The following is a 14,498-nucleotide window of genomic DNA, read 5'->3' as shown; positions in this document are numbered from 1 at the left end:
AATCATTTCTACAAGTACTTTATAATAAAAACTAACTTTAAAAAAGTGCTTTCCAGCTTAAAGGGAATTTCTGTGAGATCAGTATAGGGAATGACACCCTCTTTTTTTTTTTTTTTTTTAATAGTAATGCTAGTACATCTTGGAGTATATAAAATGGCTATTCATGGAGCTTGAGCACTAGTGATACTTCCAAACTATTCTTTATTCTCTTTTTCTTGCAGCCCCACTCTGTTCTCCAAAACATGATGGGCACTGAATAGTCTTAAAAGGTACCTTTCTTGAAGGTATCTATAGCAGGGGTCCACAAACTACAGCCTCTGAGTAAAATCTGACCTGCAATCTTGTTTTTGTACAGCCTGTGAGCTAAGAAAAGATTTTTACGTTTTATACTCACACACACGTATGTGTGTGTGTGTATGTATGACAGAGACCATATGTGGCTAGAGAAACCTAAAATATTTACTATTTGGCCCTTGATGGAGAAAGTTTGCCAACCGCTGATTTTATCAGTGGCAGAAATAAACACAGCATATCACCCAAATTAGCATTTGTTTGTTCTAAGTAAATTCAGAGAGTTCCATACTTGTCTGGACATAGATTTATTGCAACATTCCACACTAGGTTTTCCTGACAACACAAAAGACAGGAGACACAGTGACTCTCCTGTATTCTATCTAGTCTTCTCTTTGAGAAGGCATGCTAGTGTCACTTCTGAATCTTCATGTCTTTGTCCCACACAACACAAGTGAAGTTTATATTTCCTTGAGTACCCTTCACTACTCACACGAACACATTCCATAAGTCTCTAGGAATAGGAAAGTCTATAGTAGAAATATACCTGGGACTTTGTGTTTTTCTTAAAAACGATGACCAGGAAAAAGAAAGTGAACAGAAAGTGATACAGTTAGTGGATGCTCCACCCACCAGAGAAAGTGGTTGTAAGTAGTCTACGTTTACAGCAGACATAAAGACCTGGGACTTCTGAAAGTACCTTTTCCTAATTGGTTGAAGTTGTTAGAAAAGTGACACCTCCTTAATAGCACATTTAATTATTGCCATTTGTCTAAAAGCCACAGCTTTTATAATTTAATAACTTTTTTTGATTAAGGGTATTATTGCTCCAAATGGGATTTTAATTTCTTAAAGTTTCTGCATGAGTGTAGGGAAGAGTAATACCTTTTTAAAAAAAAATTTTTTTAAATGCTCTAACCTTCCACATGTAGCAGCCAAGAAGTTTAAAATAAACGAAACTGAATGACAAAAGAGGGAAATGAAATTAAAAGCTATATAGTCATAGATACTGCTGATTCACCATGAGATTGTATTTGAGATTGTATTTGAATATTTATCTGTACATTCTCTGCAGCTTGGGTTAAAAAAATGAAAATTGTTTTAAGTATTAAAATAGTGGTATATATATATATATATGGTAGCCTAGAGAAGCTCCCTACTCTGGAAGAGGTCAGGAAGGTTTTATGGAGATGGCATTTGAATTGAATTTTGAAGGATGAATAGCAGGCAAAATGGGGAAGGAGAATTACAAATATCGCCAATACTTGTAATTGTTTTGTAATAGAATGTCACTCTTTTACCTTTAGAGTTCAGGCAATATGAGAAACTCCTTTACATTAGAGGCAACACTCACATTAACTGTGGCTCTTTGAGATATTTTATGTTAAATAATTTTCAGAATGACATTCTAAATCGGTAGACTTGGGTTTCTAGAGTTTCATTTTCTAGAGTGAGAAACATGTTTAAAAATGTATATACAGTCAAGACGAAAGCCTATTACAGTGATGATTACTTGTCAAATGTACAAGAGTTATTATTATTTAAGCTGTCTAATTCATAAAATATTACTGGATTGTAAGGCACAAAATAATACCGTTTTTTGTTCTTAGTGATGTTATCAAGATAGCCTAGCTTGACAAGTTATTGTTTATGTCTTGTATAGTGCTGATAAATATTTACTGTTAGGAACATGGAATTCTAAAGAAAGGATTTTTAGACACAGATTAAAAGTCTTTAAAGCGTTCAAAAATAAATTAAATACTTCAAATATGATAATAACATATTAGAAGTATTAAAAGTAAATGGGGAACTCTGTTTTATAAGCTGGTTAAAAAATAATTCTTAAATCCTCCCCCATGCTAATTAGAACACTAACATAAACAGAAAAAAAGGAGATTGAATTTTAGGCAACCTGGTATATGGACTGATCATTAGTTAATTGGCTCTAGACAAATTGACCTGGAACTTCAAAAGTATTATGGAAATAAATTGTATCAGGATGAAAAAGGGAAGGATTACTGTATAATTTATTTTTTCTGATAGTTGGGTGAATGAATATAAATCTTCAATATACTTTTCTTTCCATTAACGCAGACTCAAAAATCAGTTCAGCCTTAAAGTTTGCTACACCAAATAAATTTTAAACTATATAAAACGTAATGCCCTAATATAATTGTAACTTTAGCCCAGCTGCTGTATTACATGACTTACACTTAGGTGTTGTTGGAACCTCTCATTTTAGGAGGAATTCACATCTCAGCCTTTTCCCATCATTCATTCATTTATTCAAAAAATTATTGAGGAAGGGACTTCCCTGGTGGTGGTGCAGTTGTTAAAACTCTGCTTGCCAGTGCAGGGGACATGGGTTCAAGCCCTGGTCCGGGAAGATCCCACATGCTGCCGAGCAACTAAGCCCATGTGCCGTAACTACTGAGCCTGTTTGCTACAACTACTGAAGCTCGCGCACCTACAGCCCATGCTCCACAAGAGAAGCCACCACGATGAGAAGCCTGTGCACTGCAATGAAGAGTAGCCCCCAGTCGCTGCAACTAGAGAAAGACTGCACGCAGCAACGAAAACCCCATGCAGCCATAAATAAATAAATAAATAAATAAAATTATTGCGGAAGACTTTTTGGTTCCACGTGTAAGGAGCTTGGAAGTCACCACTTCAGCCTAATAACAAGTCAAAAACTGACAACTGAAAAATCAACAACTCTTAGATCCATAACAGAGGAGATGACACAGGTAAAACCACTGACCCCAAGATTGGAGAAACAGACAAACATAGGAAGTCATGGCTTACTGGAGCCAAGATTCACAAGCAGAAGCCTCTGCAGGAGGTAGTGCTGGGTAGGAAGATCTGAGCTGCAGTTGGTGAATTGTTGGAGGCTCAGTGTGGACAAGTCTGAAGAGTTAAAAATTCCAGGAGGACCCAGTCAAAGGTGGGCCCCTACTGTATTGTGAAATTTACCTCCAGAAGCTCAGCCAGGCTCCCATAATGAATATCAGCAAAAAATCCCCTCGTACTTATGCAAGGTAAAGGGAGAAAGGAAACATTTTGAAATATGCAAGGGCATTCTGTTCTTCTTAACAAGGCAAGCCCTCAAGGAAATCTAGTTAACTGGAACCTAACCTACTCTATTATTATTAAAGCCCGACTGACCTGAAGGAAGGGAAATACGCAATGCCAGCCCACTCTGAACATCCTGTCACACCTAAAAGGGAAGGGAAAAAAGGTGAGGAACTGTTTTGAAGTTCACGGTCCAGAGGCATAAGCTTAACCAAAAACAGAGACCTAGAGCTATAGAATACTTCCCCTTCCCCAATACCTGACCACCACCTTACTAAAGATCTATTTACAGCAGTTCTTTTTACCCAGTACAGCATGTCCAGCTATCAAGAAAAAGATTACGAAACATGCCAAAATGCAAAAAACACAATTTGAAAAGATACAGCAACATCAACCAGACGTGGCAGGGATGTTAGAATTATCAGACCAGGAATTTAAAACAACTATGACTAATATGCTAAGGGCTCTAATGGATAAAGTAGACAGCATGCAAGAACAGAAAAACAGTGTCAGCCGAGAGATAGAAATCCTAAGAAAGAATCAAAAAGAAATGCTACAGATAAAAAAGCACTGTAGGGCTTCCCTGCTGGCGCAGTGGTTGGGAGTCCGCCTGCCGATGCGGGGGACGCGGGTTCGTGCCCTGGTCCGGGAGGATCCCACATGCCGCGGAGTGGCTGGGCCCGTGAGCCATGGCCGCTGAGCCTGCGCATCCGGAGCCTGTGCTCCGCACCGGAGAGGCCACAACAGTGAGAGGCCCGCGTACCGCAAAAAATAAATAAATAAATAATAAAATAAAATAAAATAAAAATTGGCATGTTAAAAAAAAAAAAAAGCACTGTAACAGAAATGAAGAATGCTTTTGGTGGGCTTATTGGACTGGACACGGCTAAGGAAAGAATCTCTACAGGATATATCAACAGACTCCTCAAAGAAATTATAATTATGTGACATGATGTGTTAGTAAGTGCTATGATGACAATCATATTGCACTATATAAATGTATCAAATCAACACATTGTACACCTTACCCATAACACAATGTTAAGTATCAGTTATATCTCAATTAAAAAAAATAGAATCCTTGAAACCAAAAATCAAAGAGAACAATGACTGAGGAATACAGAATATCCTAGACTGTGTGACAGCTACAAAAGGTGTAATAATGCATGCATAATGTGAATAATAGAAGGAGAAGAAAGGAACAGAAGAAATGCTTGAAATAATAATGACTGAGAATTTCCCAAATTAATGTCAAACACTAAATTCAGATCCAGGAAGCTGACAAACACCAAGCAGGATTAATGCCAAAAAATAAAAATACACTTAGGCATATCCTTTTTAAACCACAGAATGTCAAAAATAAAGAAAAAAATCCCAAAAGAAGTCAGAGGAAGACAGCACATGACCTGTAAAGGAATAAAGGTCAGAATTACGTCTAACATCTCCTCAGAAATCATGCAAGCAAGAAGAGATTGGAGTGAAAGATTTAAAGTGTTCAAAGAAAAAAACCCACCAACCTGGAATACTGTACCTTGCAAAACTATCCTTCAGAGGTGAAGCCTCTACCCGAGCTAACTAAGAAAAAAAGAAAAGGAAAGAAGAAAAAAAAAAAGGGAGGAAAAAAAGTGGGACACAAATTACTGATGTCAGGAATAAAAGAGGGGACACTACAGATCCCATGGAAATTAAAAGAATAACACAGGAATATTATGAACAACTCTATGCCACAGATTTGATAACCTAGATGAAATGAACTGACTCCTTAAAAGACATAATCTGCTAAAACTCACTCAAGAAGAAATAGGTGATCCAAATAGATCTATATCTCTTAAGGTAATTGAATCAATAAATAATAACCTTCCAAAACAGAAAGCACCAGGCCCAGATGAGTTTCCTAGTGAATTCTGTCAAACATTTAAGGAAGAAATTATACCAATTCTCTACAATCTCTTGGAGTATAGAAGCAGAGGAATTACTTCCTAACTCATTCTGTGAGGCCAGCATTATGCTAATACCTAAACCAGATGAAAACATCCTGAGAAAAAACTATAGACCAATGTCAGAAATACAGCAGAGTGAAGCATCTACCTTTGCCTCTCCCCTTCACTGTACAACCAATGAAACATCCACAACTTAACAAAGGTGCCTCTGCCCAAAACAACAGGATGCTGGAGAATTCCACACAGCTGTACATCTAAAGCTGGGTGAATTTTAACACTTAGTGGAAGTGGAACTGAGGGAACAGTAGAGATGGGGCCTACAATTTGAGTCCCTTAATGGGACAGCAGAGCCCACAGCTTCAGAGAACGCAGTAACTGCAAGAAAGGCTACATGCATGACTTGAGCCAACTGACTGCACCAGCACCCATGGCCACAAGTAACTGGTGGGTAGCAGCAGTGGGGCCTAGGACCCCATCACAACAGCTGCTGAGGTGCCCACATCCACAGCCCCCTCCACCTCTTATTCACAGTGGCAGAGCCTGCAAACCTTACAACAGACAAGGTAGAGTTGCCTGCATGACTCCAGCTCCCTCTGCCCCCTCCGTCCTCTCCCCTTCCCCCGATGGTGGGAAGTGACCTCTAAATAGAAATCTAGAAATGATACAAGTAGAAGACGAAAGAGAAATAAGGTGTTTTAAAAACGAGGAAATCCTATGAGAGAAGTCCAACTCTTTTAGGAAGGGCAACGTTAGGATAATGGGTATCCCAGAAGGAGAAGGGAGCAGAGAGGTTATTTAAAGAAATAATAGCTGGGCTTCCCTGGTTGCGCAGTGGTTGAGAGTCTGCCTGCTGATGCAGGGGACACGGGTTAGTGTCCCGGTCTGGGAAAATCCCACATGCCACGGAGCGGTGGGGCCCGTGAGCCATGGCCGCTGAGCCTGTGTGTCCGGAGCCTGTGCTCTGCAACAGGAGAGGCCACAGCAGTGAGAGGCTCGCGTACCGAAAAAAAATAGTAATAATAATAATAGCTGAGAATTTCCCAAACCTAGGGAAGGAGCTGCATATACAAACCCATGAAGCTAAGAGAACACCTAATTACCTCTATGCAAAAAGACCTCCTCCAAGACATAATATTAAAATTCTCAAAATTCAATAACAGTATTCTAAAGGCAGCCAGGGAAAAAATAATGGTGACCTACATACAAAGGAACCCCCCATTAGGCTATCAGTGGATTTCTCAGCAGAAACCCTACAGGCCAGGAGTAGAATGACATTCTCAAAATACTGAAAGATAAGAACTGTCACACAAGAATACTCTATCCAGCAAAGTTAACATTCACATATAAAGGAGAAAAAGACTTTCCCAGACAAAAGCTGAAGGAGTTCATCAACACTAAACCTGCCTTGCAAGCTCTATTGAAAGGAGCTCTTCAACCAGAAACAAAGTGGCCAAAATATACAAAACTTTGAGCAAGGTGATAAATAGAACTAGAAAATTGCAACGGTCTGTCAGATTTTTTAAACCCTCTATCATCACATAAAGGTTAAAGGGAGAAAAAAAGCAGAATAATATAACTATCTCACCTTGATAACAAACTCACAATATAAAAAGGAATAACTTAAGACAACAAAAACATAAAAGGGGAAAAGGACAGAACTTGTATAGGTAAATGAAGATATCAGTAGAAAAAGGACTATTTTAACTAAGGTGTTTTATACAAACCTCAGGGTAAACACAAACATTAACATAGAGCAGAGACACACAACATAACGAGAAGAGCCTGAGAAAAATATCTTAGAAAACCACCAAACCAAAATGGCAGACAGGGGACTTCCCTGGTGGTCCAGTGGTTAAGACTTCACCTTCCAATGCAGGGGGTGCGGGTCCAATCCCTGATTGGGGAGCTAAGATCCACGTGCCTCATGGCCAAAAAACCAAAACATGAAACAGAAGCAATATTGTAACAAATTCAGTAAAGACTTGAAAAAAATGGTCCATATCTAAAAAGAAGAAGAAAAAAAAAATGCCAGACAGAAGCACTAGGAGAAACAAGGTATAGATCAACTAGAAAAAAAAAGATATGATGGCAGTACTATGTCCTTATCTATCAATAATCACCCTAAATATAAATGAATTGCACTCACCAATCAAAAGACACAGAGTGGCTGGATGGATTGAAAAACAACTATATGTTTCCTCTAAAAGACATAGCTCTAAAGACAAACATAGGCTAAAAGTAAAAGGATGGAAGATGTTACATCAAGCAACTAGCAGCCAAAAGAAAGCTGGTATAGCCATACTCATATCAGAAAAAGTAGACTCCAAGCCAAAAAAGGTAACAACAGACAGAAATGAACAGTATGTAATAATAAAGGAGACAATTTATCAAGAAGACGTAACAGTGATAACATAACAGACAGATCATTCAGACAGAAAGTCAACAAGGAAACACTGGCCTTAAATGAAACATTAGACCAGATGGAGTTGATAGATTTTTAAAGAACGTTCCATCCAAACACAGCAGAATATACATTCTTCTCGAGGGAACGTGGAACTTTCTCAAGGATAGACGATATGTTAGACACAAAACAAGTTTCCATAAATTTAAGAAGATTGAAGTCATATGCCATCTTCTCTTACCACAATGGAATGAAACTAGAAATCAACTTACAAGAAGAAAACTAGAAAAATTACAAATATATGGAAACGGAAAAACTATTGGATCAATGAAATTGAAGGAGAAATAAAAAATTACTTGAAAACAAACGTCAATGAAAATACAATATACCAAAATCTATGGGATGGAATAAAAGAGGGAAGATTTTTTTTGTTTTTTTTCTTTACATCTTTATTGGAGTACAATTGCTTCACAATGGCTTGTCCCTCTCCGCTTCACAACAAAGTGAATCAGCCACACACATACATATGCTCCCACATCTGTTCCCTCCTGCGTCTCCCTCCCCCCCACCCTTCATATCCCACCCCTCTAGGTGGTCACAAAGCACCGAGCTGATCTCCCTGTGCTATGCGGCCGCTTCCCACTAGCTAGCTATTTTACGTTTCGTAGTGTATATATGTCCATGCCACTCTCTTTCTTTCTCACAGCTTACCCTTCCCCCTCCCCATATCATCAAGTCCATTCTCTAGTAGATCTGTATCTTTATTCCTGTCTTACCCCTAGGTTCTTCATGTCATTTTTTTTCCTTAAATTCCATATATATGTGTTAACATATGGTATTTGTCTTTCTCTTTCTGACTTACTTCACTCTGTATGACAGACTCTTCGTCCATCCACGTCATTACAAATAGCTCAAATTCGTTTCTTTTTATGGCTGAGTAATATTCTATTGTATATATGTGCCACATCTTCTTTATCCATTCATCCGATGATGGGCACTTAGGTTGTTTCCATCTCCGGGCTATTGTAAACAGAGCTGCAATGAACATTTTGGTACATGACTCTTATTGAATTCTGGTTTTCTCAGGGTATATGCCCAGTAGTGGGATTGCTGGGTCATATGGTAGTTCTATTTGTAGTTTTTTAAGGAACCTCCATACTGTTCTCCATCGTGGCTGTACCAATTCACATTCCCACCAGCAGCGAAAGAGTGTTCGCTTTTCTCCACACCCTCTCCAGCATTTATTGTTTCTAGATTTTTTGATGATGGCCATTCTGACTGGTGTGAGATGATATCTCATTGTAGTTTTGATTTGCATTTCTCTAATGATTAATGATGTTGAGCGTTCTTTCATGTGTTTGTTGGCAGTCTGTATATCTTCTTTGCAGAAATGTCTATTTAGATCTTCTGCCCATTTTGGGATTGGGTTGTTTGTTTTTTTGTTATTGAGTTACGTGAGCTGCTTATAAATTTTAGAGATTAATCCTTTGTCATTTGCTTCATTTGCAAATATTTTCTCCCATTCTGAGGGTTGTCTTTTGGTCTTGTTTATGATTTCCTTTGCTGTGCAAAAGCTTTGAAGTTTCATTAGGTCCAATTTGTTTATTTTTGGTTTTATTTCCATTTCTCTAGGAGGTGGGTCAAAAAGGACCTTGCTGTGATTTATGTCATAGAGTGTTCTGCCTATGTTTTCTTCTAAGAGTTTGATAGTTTCTGGCCTTACATTTAGGTCTTTAATCCATTTTGAGCTTATTTTTGTGTATGGTGAAAGGGAGTGATGTAATCTCATACTTTTACATGTACCTGTCCAGTTTTCCCACCACCACTTATTGAAGAGGCTGTCCTTGTTCCACTGTACATTCCTGCCTCCTTTATCAAAGATAAGGTGACCATATGTGTGTGGGTTTATCTCTGGGCTTTCTATCCTTTTCCATTGATCTATCTTTCCGTTTTTGTGCCAGTACCATACTGTCTTGATTACTGTAGCTCTGTAGTATAGTATGAAGTCAGGGAGCCTGATTCCTCCAGCTTCGTTTTTCGTTCTCAAGATTGCTTTGGCTATTCGGGGTCCTTTGTGTTTCCATACAAACTGTGAAATTTTTTGTTCTAGTTCTGTGAAAAATGCCAGTGGTAGTTTGATAAGGATTGCATTGAAACTGTAGATTGCTTTGGTTAGTAGGGTCATTTTCACAATGTTGATTCTTCCAATCCAAGAACATGGTATATCTCTCCATCTGTTTGTATCATCTTTAATTTCTTTCATCAGTGTCTTATAGTTTTCTGGATACAAGTCTTTTGTCTCCTTAGGTAGGTTTATTCCAAGATATTTTATTCTTTTTGTTGCAATGGTAAATGGGAGTGGTTTCTTGATTTCACTTTCAGATTTTTCACCATTAGTGTATAGGAATGCCAGAGATTTCTCTGCATTAATTTTGTATCCTGCTACTTTACCAAATTCATTGATTAGCTCTCGTAGTTTTCTAGTAGCATCTTTAGGATTCTCTGTGTATAGTATCATGTCATCTGCAAACAGTGACAGCTTTACTTCTTCTTTTCCAATTTGGATTCCTTTTATTTCCTTTTCTTCTCTGATTGCTGTGGCTAAAACTTCCAAAACTATGTTGAATAAGAGTGGTGAGAGTGGGCAACCTTGTCTTGTTCCTGATCTTAGTGGAAATGCTTTCAGTTTTTCACCATTGAGGACGATGTTGGCTGTGGGTTTGTCATATATGGCATTTATTATGTTGAGGAAAGTTCCCTCTATGCCTACTTTGTGGAGGATTTTTATCATAAATGGGTTTTGAATTTTGTCGAAAGCTTTCTCTGCATCTATTGAGATGATCATATGGTTTTTCTCCTTTAATTTGTTAATATGGTGTATCACGTTGATTGATTTGCATATATTGAAGAATCCTTGCTTTCCTGGAATAAACCCCACTTGATCATGGTGTATGATCCTTTTAATGTGCTGTTGGATTCTGTTTGCTAGTATTTTGTTGAGGATTTTTGCATCTATGTTCATCAGTGATATTGGCCTGTAGTTTTCTTTCTTTGTGACATTCTTATCTGGTTTTGGTATCAAGGTGATGGTGGCCTCGTAGAATGAGTTTGGGAGTGTTCCTCCATCTGCTATATTTTGGAAGAGTTTGAGAAGGATAGATGTTAGCTCTTCTCTAAATGTTTGGTAGAATTCGCCTGTGAAGCCATCTGGTCCTGGGCTTTTGTTTGTTGGAAGATTGTTAATCAGTTTCAATTTCAGTGCTTGTGATTGGTCTGTTCATATTTTCTATTTCTTCCTGATTTAGTCTTGGCAGGTTGCGCATTTCTAAGAATTTGTCCATTTCTTCCAGGTTGTCCATTTTATTGGCATAGAGTTGCTTGTAGTAATCTCTCATGATCTTTTGTATTTCTGGAGTGTCAGTTGTTACTTCTCCTTTTTCATTTCTAATGAAATGAAAAGATATGAGTGTTCTCCCTTTTTTTCTTGATAAGTCTGGCTAATGGTTTATCAATTTTGTTTATCTTCTCAAAGAACCAGCTTTTAGTTTTATTGATCTTTGCTATTGTTTTCTTCATTTCTTTTTCATTTATTTCTGATCTGATCTTTATGCGTTCTTTCCTTCTGCTAACTTTGGGGTTTTTTTGTTCTTTCTGTAATTGCTTTAGGTGTAAGGTTAGGTTATTTGAGATGTTTCTTGTTTCTTGACGTAGGATTGTATTGCTATAAACTTCCCTCTTAGAACTGCTTTTGCTGCATCCCATAGGTTTTCGGTCGTCGTGTCTCCATTGTCATTTGTTTCTAGGTATTTTTTGATTTCCTCTTTGATTTCTTCAGTCATCACTTCGTTATTAAGTAGTGTATTGTTTAGCCTCCATGTGTTTGTATTTTTTACAGATCTTTTCCTGTAATTGGTATCTAGTCTCATAGCGTTGTGGTTGGAAAAGATACTTGATACAATTTCAATTTTCTTAAATTTACCAAGGCTTAATTTGTGACCCAAGATATGATCTATCCTGGAGAATGCTCCATGAGCACTTGAGAAAAATGTGTATTCTGTTGTTTTTGGATGGAAAGTCCTATAAATATCAATTAAGTCCATCTTGTTTAATGTATCATTTAAAGCTTGTGTTTCCTTATTTATTTTCATTTTGGATGATCTGTCCATTGGTGAAAGTGGGGTGTTAAAGTCCCCTACTATGTATGTGTTAATGTCGATTTCCCCTTTTATGGCTGTTAGTATTTGCCTTATGTATTGAGGTGCTCCTATGTTGGGTGCATAAATATTTACAATTGTTATATCTTCTTCTTGGACTGATCCCTTGATCATTATGTAGTGTCCTTTTTGTCTCTTCTAATAGTCTTTATTTTAAAGTCTATTTTGTCTGATATGTGAATTGCTACTCCAGCTTTCTTTTGGTTTCCATTTGCATGGAATATCTTTTTCCATCCCCTTACTTTCAGTCTGTATGTGTCTCTAGGTCTGAAGTTGGTCTCTTGTAGACAGCATATATATGGGTCTTGTTTTTGTATCCATTCAGCCAATCTGTGTCTTTTGGTGGGAGCATTTAGTCCATTTACATTTAAGGTAATTATCGATATGTATGTTCCTATTCCCATTTTCTTAATTTTTTTTGGTTCGTTATTGTAGATCTTTTCCTTCTCTTGTGTTTCTTGCCTGGAGAAGTTCCTTTAGCATTTGTTGTAAAGCTGGTTTGGTGGTGCTGAACTCTCTCAGCTTTTGCTTGTCTGTAAAGGTTTTAATTTCTCCATCAAATCTGAGTGAGTTCCTTGCTGGGTAGAGTAATCTTGGTTGCAGGTTTTTCTCCTTCATCACTTTAAATATGTCCTGCCACTCCCTTCTGGCTTGCAGAGTTTCTGCTGAAAGATCAGCTGTTAACCTTATGGGGATTCCCTTGTGTGTTATTTGTTGTTTTTCCCTTGCTGCTTTTAATATGTTTTCTTTGTATTTAATTTTTGACAGTTTGATTAATATGTGTCTTGGCATGTTTCTCCTTGGATTTATCCTGTATGGGACTCTCTGTGCTTCCTGGACTTGATTAACTATTTCCTTTCCCATATTAGGGACGTTTTCAACTATAATCGCTTCAAATATTTTCTCAGTCCCTTTCTTTTTCTCTTCTTCTTCTGGAACCCCTATAATTCGAATGTTGGTGCGTTTAATGTTGTCCCAGAGGTCTCTGAGACTGTCCTCAGTTCTTTTCATTCTTTTTTATTTATTCTGCTCTGCAGTAGTTATTTCCACTATTTTATCTTCCAGGTCACTTATCCGTTCTTCTGCCTCAGTTATTCTGCTATTGATCCCTTCTAGAGTATTTTTAATTTCATTTATTGTGTTGTTCATCGTTTCTTGTTTCATCTTTAGTTCTTCTAGGTCCATGTTAAATGTTTCTTGCATTTTTTCTATTCTATTTCCAAGATTTTGGATCATCTTTACTATCATTATTCTGAATTCTTTTTCAGGTAGACTGCCTATTTCTTCTTCATTTGTTAGGTCTGGTGGGTTTTTATCTTGCTCCTTCATCTGCTGTGTGTTTTTCTGTCTTCTCATTTTGCTTATCTTACTGTGTTTTGGGTCTCCTTCTTGCAGGCTGCAGGTTCGTAGTTCCCGTTGTTTTTGGTGTCTGTCCCCAGTGGCGAAAGTTGGTTCATTGGGTTGTGTAGGCTTCCTGGTGGAGGGGAGTAGTGCCTGTGTTCTTGTGGATGAGGCTGGATCTTGTCTTTCTGGTGGGCAGATCCACATCTGCTGGTGTGTTTTGGGGTGTCTGTGGACTTATTATGATTTTAGGCAGCCTCTCTGCTTATGGGTGGGATTGTTTTCCTGTCTTGCTAGTTGTTTGGCATAGGGTGTCCAGCACTGTAGCTTGCTGGTCATTGAGTGAAGCTGGGTGCTGGTGTTGAGATGGAGATCTCTGGGAGATTTTCACCGTTTGATATTATGTGGAGCTGGGAGGTCTCTTGTGGACCAGTGTCCTGAGGTTAACTCTCCCACCTCAGAGGCACAGCACTGACTCCTGGCTGCAGCACCAAGAGCCTTTCATCCACACAGCTCAGAATAAAAGGGAGGAAAAGAAAGAAAGAAAGGAAAGAAAGAAGTGAGGGAAGGAGGGAAAGAAAGAAAGAAAGAAAGAAAGGAAAAAAGATAAAGTAAGATAAAAAATAGTTATTAAAATATAAAATAATTATTAAGAAAAAAAATGGCCGGATAGAACCCTAGGACAAATGGTGGAAGCAAAGCTATACAGACAAAATCTCACACAGAAGCATACACATACACACTCACAAAAAGCGGAAAAGGGGAAAAAAATCATAAATCTTGCTCTCAAGTCTACCTCCTCAATTTGGGATGATTCGCTGTCTACTCAGGTATTCCACAGATGCAGGGTACATCAAGTTGATTGTGGAGCTTTAATCCGATGCTTCTGAGGCCGCTGGGAGAGATTTCCCTTTCTCTTCTTTGTTCTCACAGCTCCCAGGTCTCAGCTTTGGATTTGGCCCCGCCTCTGCGTGTAGCTTGCGGGAGTGCGTCTGTTTTTCGCTCAGACAGGACAGGGTTAAAGGAGCAGCTGCTTCGGGGACTCTGGCTTAGTCAGGCCGGTGGGAGGGAGGGTTACGGAGTGCGGGACAAGCCTGCGGCGGCAGAGGCCAGCGTGACGTTGCACCAGCCAGAGGCACGCCGTGCATTCTCCCGGGGAGTTCTCCCTGGATCCCGGGACCCTGGCACTGGCAGGCTGCACAGGCTCCCCGGAAGCGGGGTGGGGATAGTGACCTGTGC

At 38.6% G+C, this 14,498-nt stretch overlaps 1 protein-coding gene across 9 annotated transcripts in view; it reads left to right on the top strand.

Moving 5' to 3' along the window:
- TOR1AIP1 (torsin 1A interacting protein 1) overlaps positions 1-14,498 on the top strand; it is a 52,152-nt gene that overhangs the window by 10,262 nt on the left and 27,392 nt on the right. The window lies entirely within an intron of this gene.

Source organism: Lagenorhynchus albirostris, chromosome 2 (genome assembly GCF_949774975.1).
Source record: "Lagenorhynchus albirostris chromosome 2, mLagAlb1.1, whole genome shotgun sequence".
NCBI lineage: Eukaryota > Metazoa > Chordata > Mammalia > Artiodactyla > Delphinidae > Lagenorhynchus > Lagenorhynchus albirostris.
Note: the sequence above shows the minus strand (reverse complement) of the source record. Positions and strands in the feature narration are given on the sequence as shown.